General features: G+C 44.1%; 1 protein-coding gene and 1 long non-coding RNA gene across 10 annotated transcripts in view; one reads left to right on the top strand and one right to left on the bottom strand.

Annotated features, from left to right (window-relative positions):
- Nucleotides 1–7500, top strand: part of LOC127000110 (uncharacterized) — a 158666-nt gene that overhangs the window by 135972 nt on the left and 15194 nt on the right. The gene's annotated exons all lie outside the window — the stretch shown is intronic.
- The window catches only part of LOC126999782 (uncharacterized), an 8075-nt gene continuing 2402 nt past the window's right edge, over nucleotides 1828–7500 (bottom strand). For 2 of the 9 annotated variants that reach the window (XR_007753592.1, XR_007753589.1), the window contains exons 2-4: nucleotides 6144–6243; nucleotides 5724–5794; nucleotides 4953–5440 (exon numbers count right to left, since the gene is read on the bottom strand). This is a non-coding gene — a long non-coding RNA (uncharacterized LOC126999782). Of the gene's footprint in view, nucleotides 2324–4952; nucleotides 5441–5723; nucleotides 5795–6143; nucleotides 6244–7500 lie in introns of those variants that run through there. The other 7 variants (XR_007753588.1, XR_007753590.1, XR_007753595.1 and 4 more) reach the window with 6 other exon arrangements.

Here is a 7500-nt window from a genome sequence, read left to right on the forward strand (position 1 = left end):
CAATAGAAGGGAGAGAAGGGAGAAAAAAAATTGATAAGGATGGAGAGAGGATGAAAGGAAGAAGAGAAGAGGGAGTAGAAGGAGTATAGAGAGACAGGAGAAGAATACGTACAGACAGGTAAATAGATAGAGAGACAGATAGATAGAGAGAGAGATAAACTAAATAACAAAGGAAGATAGCGATGGAAAAGGAAGGGAAAGGAAAGATAAAGAAGGGAGAAAGAAAGGAAGAAGGAGGTAAAGACATGTGGAGAAAAGGAGAGAGAGAGAGAGAGAGAGAGAGAGAGAGAGAGAGAGAGAGAGAGAGAGAGAGAGAGAGAGAGAGAGAGAGAGAGAGAGAGAGAGAGAGAGAGAGAGAGAGAGAGAGAGAGAGAGAGAGAGAGAGAGAGAGAGAGAGAGAGAGAGAGAGAGAGAGAGAGTAATTGCGGCGTTGAACGATATTACATTTTCTGTTTGACCGATTTCATGACTCCTGCATTCGTTGTTGGACGCACGAACCGACGCCGCGCATTCATTACTGCGGAACGTGGACGCCCAAGGAAAAAAAAAAAGGAAAAAAGAAAGAGAAATAGAAAAACAAATGATAATAAGAGATAATAAATGTGTGTGCGTGTGTGTGTGTGTGCGTGATGATAAATGGCTCACAAAGACCACGTACAAAAAAATAACGAGAAAATGGTTAAAATACGAAGAGGGAGATAGATAGATAGAGATAGATAGATAGAAAGATAGATAGATAGATAGATAGAGAGAGAGAGAGAGAGAGAGAGAGAGAGAGAGAGAGAGAGAGAGAGAGAGAGAGAGAGAGAGAGAGAGAGAGAGAGAGAGAGAGAGAGAGAGAGAGAGAGAGAGAGAGAGAGAGAGAGAGAGAGAGATACCTGCTAAGCAACCTACCTACTTACCTACCTACTTACCTGGCTACTTACCTGCCCCACTTTTAATTACATCCTTACCTGTCTGGAAGTCTTCTGCAACACTTTCACTCACTCACCTTCCGATGCTAATGAGAAGAGTATACCAGGTGTGTGTGTGTGTGTGTGTGTGTGTGTGTGTGTGTGTGTGTGTGTGTGTGTGTGTGTGTGTGTGTGTGTGTGTGTGTGTGTGCGCGTGACAGGACTGGACGTGTGTGCCATTTGAAAACTTCCATTATTTCATTTTCTCATTTCCCAACAGTATTTGCCTCTAGAATTTCATAACCTTTGTACGCCATATACGTGACACATCAACTGAAAAATACCTACATACATATACACACACACATACAGACATACATACACATACATACCCATCCATCCATTCATTCATTCGTTCCTGTTCATATTTGTAAACTGACGTTGATAGGCCAATGAATTTTTACTCTTTTCCTCTTTTTTTTTTTTTTTTGTCTTTCATTTTACTTCGAAACTTATTATAGGCCATTTTTCATTTCGCTTGATATGTGCACTAGTGATTTGACTTTTAACTCTGCCCAAATCACTCGTTTTTGAGCCTCTAATAACTTTTTGGGAGCTCAATTGACCGATGACGAGACACACACACACACAAACACACACACACACACACACACACACACACACACACACACACACACACACACACACACACACACACACACACACTACGCAAGATGGCGCCACTATAAACACTCGCCTGCGCCAGAACGGGCTGGGCCGACCATCAAGCCCCACCTGGAAGAAGCCTTGGGCCGACCATCAGGCCCCACCGGGAAGATGCCTACCGGCGCAATAGGCAACAACGTAAAAAATAAAAAAATAAAAAAAAAACACACACACGCACACACACTCAGGGTTAAAAATGGTCAATTCGTGTGAGGAAAAGAACAATAAAAAGTTCCACCTCTATATATATTCGCGTGTACATTCTTGAAACATATTTGAAGGGTTAGGAGTTACGTAGATCTATTTTTTGTGTCGAGGGTGAAGAGGCATTGCACGTGAAGGAAGGAAGGAAGGAATGAAGGAAGGTAGGAGGGAAGAAAGAAAGGAAGGAAAGAAGGAAGAAGCAATGGAAGTCCGCTGGCAAGACATAGATAGATAGATAAATAGGTAGACTGATAGATAAAGGGATAGATATATTGACAGACAGAAAGATAGATAGATAGATAAGAAGATTGTTGCGAGATCAGTTCGTGAGTCTCGCCGCGCGCGTCAGCCACGGCTCGGCGGCGCGGGGAGGTGGCCATCACGCCCACACATCAGGGGAGGGTGTGGCGTCCTCGTTGGTCTCTTGGTTACCCTTAGACCCACCATGTTGTGATGAGTGGTCTTCTGCACGGACGGCGGGCACAGGGTCGTATGGCACCCTGTGGGATAGCGGCACGGTTAGGCAATGAACACACAAGAAACACACAATAAAGGTACAGTAAAGGACGCAGATCAAGGCCCAAAATAATAATGAGAAAAATAAGCCCTCTAATAACTGCCCTTTAAAAAGTTTTGAGGAGCGGGCAAAGGAGAGGTCACTTTAGCTTACTCCACCTTCACTATTGCTTTTCACTATATTACTACTCAAACTAATACATAACATAATTCACTTAAATATACATCTATGCTCACTAACACAACAAATACAATTTCTTATTCTTACCGCTGACGGTCTGCTTCCTGGGCGGCCAAGCAAGACAGACCTATTGGGCCTGAGGATTGTTCGTATGTGTCCTTGGGTGGAAGACGGTGAAGGAGAATTAGCACTCAGAAGGAGTATTTGAGAAAGTGCCGTTAAAGAGGTGAAACTCCCGACCTTGAACTTGATTATAAAAAAGATATAGCATGATTAACAACAAAAACACAGACAGTTAAGAAGAATTAGCCCTCACACATTGCTGTTCTGACGCAAAGGAAGAAATGAAGGCCAGGCTACTTGAGGGAGTGCCGTTACAAAGAGACAACTCCCGACCTTCGACTGAGCAGTGACTAGGAAAAATGCTTTTTTTGCAAGATTAACAACAAAACAGCAATAATCTATGTATCCCTAAACTCAAGTAGTAGCCAAGAGGCGCACACTTACTGCTGCCCGCCTCCACCCCTGTGATGGACGGCCCCAGCACCAGCACCAGCGCCATCAGCACCACGCCCATCACAGCTGTCCACCCGGTGACCTTCATGGCCTAAAAGAAAGAAAAAGTCGCTGTTACATTGACTCCACGCTCAGCAAAGCTTAAAGAGAGCCTTGTTGTGCTACACTCCGCCTCGTGGCTAGTTGTAACACGGGCTTGTGAAGGTGTGTTGCCTACTGTTGTCAATTTGTTGTTATTTCGAGGCAATGAGTTACTACCCACCACAGGCTCACGGGGCAGTGTGACGGAGATGAGCACCGAGGCCACACGTAGCTATGGGGAATGCCCCAAAATCTCCAATGCCCTCCCAATGATTGCCTGGGACAGATTCAATAAGGATGCACACTATAGGTTTAACAGGAACTCATATGAAGTCCTGTAGGATACGGATATGAGCACTGATGCCACGCGTATCTATATCGAATGCCCCCAACCTACAACGTCCTTCCAATGCTTGCCAAGGACAGATTCAGTGAGGATTGACACTATATGCTTAATGGGAATTGATGTGAAGTCCTGTAGGATGCCGCGCCGCGCCGTAACAGAGTGTGTCAAACCTTACTTCGACGTGACTTCCAAGAGCGTGCAGGACACAGGAGCAGGATTCTTCGCCTTCACTGCTGCAGGATTAAGAGAGTCCTGCGCTGCTCCTTCCCTCGTCTCGGCGGCACGGGCTGGGAGCGACTGAGTGAGAGCCTGGCCGGGGGAATCCTATGTAGGGGCGAGGGAAGACTCCAGGAAATGTCCTACGATCAGGAAATTCCCCATAAATTTATTCTTGAAGCCGAGAACATTGACCAAGAAAGGGTGAGCTCTTTTTAGTAAGAAACACCTGGCGTGATGCAACCTGTCTTTTTAACGTGAGGGGAAGGTGAAAGTATGTGGTGATAATGGCAACAATATATATATATATATATATATATATATATATATATATATATATATATATATATATATATATATATATATATATATATATATATATATATATATATATATATATATATATATATATATAGAGATAGATATATATATATATATATATATAAATATAGAATAATATACATACACACACACACACACACACACACACACACACACACACACACACACACACACACACACACACACACACAGAGAGAGAGAGAGAGAGAGAGAGAGAGAGAGAGAGAGAGAGAGAGAGAGAGAGAGAGAGAGAGAGAGAGAGAGAGAGAGAGAGAGAGAGAGAGAGAGAGAGAGAGAGAGAGAGAGAGAGAGAGAGAGAGAGAGAGAGAGAGAGAGTATTTATCTGCCCGAGAGTCTTCTGCAACACTTTCACTCACTCATCTTCCGATGCTAATGAGAAGAGTATAACAGGTGTGTGTGTGTGTGTGTGTGTGTGTGTGTGTGTGTGTGTGACAGGACTGGACGTGTGTGCCTTTTGAAAACTTCCATTATTTCATGTTCTCATTTCCCAACAGTATTTGCCTCTAGAATTTCATAACCTTTGTACGCCATATACGTGACACGCCAACTAAAAAAATACATACATGCATATACACACATACATACAGACATACATACACATCCATTCATTCATTCGTTCCTGTTCATATTTGTAAACTGACGTTGATAGGCTAATGAATTTTTACTCTTTTTCCTTTTTTTTTTTTTCATTTTACTTCGAAACTTAATATAGGCCATTTTTCATTTCGCTTGATATGTGCACTAGTGATTTGACTTTTATCTCTGCCCAAATCATTCGTTTTTGAGCCTCTAATAACTTTTTGGGAGCTCAATTGACCGATGACGAGACACACACACACACACACACACACACACACACACACACACACTAGGTTGAAAATGGTCAATTCGTGGTAGGAAAAGAATAGTAAAGAGTTCCACCTTTATATATAATTACATTTGTCGTATACATTCTTGAAACATATTTGAAGGGTTAGGAGTTACGGAGATCTATTTTTTGTGTCGAGGGTGAAGAGGCATTGCACATGAATGAATGAATGAAGGAAGGAAGGAAGGAAGGAAGGAGAGAAGAAAGAAAGGAAGGAACGAAGGAAGAAGCAATGGAAGGCCGCTGGCAAGACATAGATAGATAGATGAATAGATAGACTGATAGATAAAGGGATAGATATGTTGACAGATAGAAAGATAGATAGATAGATAAGAATAGTGTTGCGAGATCAGTTCGTGAGTCTCGCCGCGCGCGTCAGCCACGGCTCGGCGGCGCAGGGAGGCGGCCATCACGCCCACACATCAGGGGAGGGCGTGGCGTCCTCGTTGGTCCCTTCGTTACCCTCGGAACCTCCATGTTGTGATGAGTGGTCTTCTGCACGGACGGCGGGTACAGCGTCGTATGGCACCCTGGGGGATAGTGGCACGGTTAGGCAATGAACACACAAGAAACACACAATAAAGGTACAGTAAAGGACGCAGATCAAGGCCCAAAATAATAATGAGAAAAATAAGCCCTTAATAACTGCCCTTTAAAAAGTTTTGAGGAGCGGGCAAAGGAGAGGTCACTTTAGCTTACTCCACCTTCACTATTGCTTTTCACTATATTACTACTCAAACTAATGCATAACATAATTCACTTAAATATACATCTATGCTCACTAACACAACAAATACAATTTCTTATTCTTACCGCTGACGGTCTGGTTCCTGGGCTGCCGAGCAAGACAAACTTGTTGGGTCTGAGAATTTCTCGTATGTGTCCTTGGGTGGAAGACGGTGAAGGAGAATTAGCACTCAGAAGGAGTATTTGAGAAAGTGCCGTTAAAGAGGTGAAACTCCCGACCTTGAACTTGATTATAAAAAAGATATAGCATGATTAACAACAAAAACACAGGCAGTTAAGAAGAATTAGCCCTCACACATTGCTGTTCTGACGCAAAGGAAGAAAAGAAGGACAGGCTACTTGAGGGAGTGCCGTTACAAAGAGACAACTCCCGACCTTCGACTGAGCAATGACTAGGAAGAATACTTTTTTTGCAAGATTAACAACAAAACAGCAATAATCTATGTATCCCTAAACTCAAGTAGTAGCCAAGAGGCGCACACTTACTGCTGCCCGCCTCCACCCCTGTGATGGACGGCCCCAGCACCAGCACCAGCCCCATCAGCACCACGCCCATCACAGCTGTCCACCCGGTGACCTTCATGGCCTAAAAGAAAGAAAAAGTCGCTGTTACATTGACTCCACGCTCAGCAAAGCTTAAAGAGAGCCTTGTTGTGCTACACTCCGCCTCGTGGCTAGTTGTAACACGGGCTTGTGAAGGTGTGTTGCCTACTGTAGTCAATTTGTTGTTATTTCGAGGCAATGAGTTACTACCCACCACAGGCTCACGGGGCAGTGTGACGGAGATGAGCACCGAGGCCACGAGTACCTATGGGGAATGCCTCCAAATTTTCAATGCCCTCCCAATGATTGCCTGGGACAGATTCAATGAGGATGCACACTATAGGTTTAACAGGAACTCATATGAAGTCCTGTAGGATACGGATATGAGCACTGATGCCACGCGTATCTATATCGAATGCCCCCAACCTACAACGTCCTTCCAATGCTTGCCAAGGACAGATTCAGTGAGAATTGACTCTATATGCTTAATAGGAATTGATGTGAAGTCCTGTAGGATGCCGCGCCGCGCCGTAACAGTGTGTGTCAAACCTTACTTCGACGTGACTTCCAAGAGCGTGCAGGACACAGGCGCAGGATTCTTCGCCTTCACTGTTGTAGGATTAAGAGAGTCCTGCGCTGCTCCTTCCCTCGTCTCGGCGGCACGGGCTGGGAGCGACTGAGGGAGAGCCTGGCCGGGGGAATCCTATGTAGAGGCGAGGAAAGACTCCAGGGAAGGTCCTACGATAAGGGAATTCCCCATAAATTTATTCCTAAAGTCGAGAACATTGGTGAGCTCTATTCAGTAGGAAACACCTGGCGTGATGCAACCTGGCTAACGTGAGGGAAAGGTGAAAGTATGTGGTGATAATGGCAACAGAGAGAGAGAGAGAGAGAGAGAGAGAGAGTATTTATCTGTCCGAGAGTCTTCTTCAACACTTTCACTCACTCATCTTCCGATGCTAATGAGAAGAGTATAACAGGTGTGTGTGTGTGTGTGTGTGTGTGTGTGTGTGTGTGTGTGTGTGTGTGTGTGTGTGTGTGTGTGTGTGTGTGACAGGACTGGACGTGTGTGCCTTTTGAAAACTTCCATTATTTCATGTTCTCATTTCCCAACAGTATTTGCCTCTAGAATTTCATAACCTTTGTACGCCATATACGTGACACGCCAACTAAAAAAATACCTACATGCATATACACACATACAGACAGACATACATACACATACATACCCATCCATCCATTCATTCATTCGTTCCTGTTCATATTTGCAAAGCTGAAATTGAGAGGCCAATCAATTTTT

This window comes from Eriocheir sinensis, chromosome 17, assembly GCF_024679095.1.
Source record: "Eriocheir sinensis breed Jianghai 21 chromosome 17, ASM2467909v1, whole genome shotgun sequence".
Lineage (NCBI taxonomy): Eukaryota > Metazoa > Arthropoda > Malacostraca > Decapoda > Varunidae > Eriocheir > Eriocheir sinensis.